This window comes from Schistocerca piceifrons, chromosome 1 (assembly GCF_021461385.2).
Source record: "Schistocerca piceifrons isolate TAMUIC-IGC-003096 chromosome 1, iqSchPice1.1, whole genome shotgun sequence".
NCBI classification, from domain to species: domain Eukaryota; kingdom Metazoa; phylum Arthropoda; class Insecta; order Orthoptera; family Acrididae; genus Schistocerca; species Schistocerca piceifrons.
The window spans coordinates 212,527,163-212,528,660 of NC_060138.1; positions in this window are offsets into that span (position 1 = coordinate 212,527,163).

The following is a 1,498-nucleotide window of genomic DNA, read 5'->3' on the forward strand; positions in this document are numbered from 1 at the left end:
ACATAAATATAATCAAACTATTTTGGCAAAGATTACAAAAATCACACAAAAAGGTCTTCATCATCCATTGGCTTATTAATCAAAGAGATTTTGTTTGTATTGCGTTAAATTTGGCAAATGACTTTGAACAACACCAGATGCTTCACACTCAATGTTACAGAACTGATCTCAATATCAATCAATGTTTTCCACTGAGTGAACAGCATACATTTTATGCAGCTTCTCACAAATATTTTTGGCAGTTATGCATTCAAATGAAGCAATAACTCCATGTCAGGTGATGGAATAAGACATTTCTAAACCTTGGAATTAGCCTTTGACCATAGAATGCCTTGACAATTCTGTGCACTTTTTTCTGGTTTAGGTAACTTGACAATGTCAACTCTAGAAGAGTCTTTATGATACCATATTTTACAGACTATAAGACATTACAGCTATAAGATGCACCTTGATTTTTAAGCAGTTTCTTTTTTAAATTATGTTTCTACCATTTTTATTATTACACTGCAAAGCCACACCAAAATAAAAATTCTTGGTATATAAAAGTGAACTTACCCTTAAAATGCCTGAAAATCATCATCTCAACTTTCTTCTTCTTCTTCTTCCTCCTCCTCCTCCTCCTCCTCCTCCTCCTCCTCTTCATCATCACTGTTGTCTTCTTCATATATAAGACAGTCTCCATTGCCATTGAGAGTGTTACTTATGCCACACATCTTGAAAGATTTAACAATAATTCTTATCTTACTCTAGACCATGACTGTTTTACCCATTGACACACTCGTTTCAGTCTAGGTCAGTGTTAATTTGTGTTGGGTTTCATCCATCATCCATTTGTTCCATTCCTATCTCATAACCACCTTAAATGGTTTATTTTTCATAACATCAAGCCATTGTAATTGTAAAGTAAGTCCTCCCAGAATAATGGCAAGCTCTGTACTTCCCTGTTTCAATTTCTCTTTCACAGAATTTTTCAAATGACTACTAAACTGATCTAGCACAAGAAGAGAACTCTTCTTCAATAAAGCACCTTTCCCACTCTACCACACTCTGTTAATCCATAATTTAATACCAGCCTCATCCATCCAACCCTTGTCATGTACATGAACAACACCACATGGCGGTATTTAGAAGGTTTTAGCATTGTTTTGTACTTGAAAATAATCATTGCATTAAGCTTAGAACCAGCAGCACAACATGAGAGGACAACGGTGTAGTGCAGTTTTTCATGTCCACTTCTTTTTATAGTTACACTTTTAGCATGTTTCATGGTAACAGCTCTGTTGCTCAGTACACCAAATGTCACAGGAGTTTTGCCCACATTCTCTATGTGGCTTAGTTCCACATTGATTATCTTTCAGTGTTGAATAATGAAGTGATGGATAGATAGTATTTTCTCTTCATACACTTGTGGCATTTTCTGAGATATTTTGGTTTTTGTCTGTGTGCTAAGTCCATGACCCTTCATAAACCCATAGCACCAACCCACACCATCCCCAAA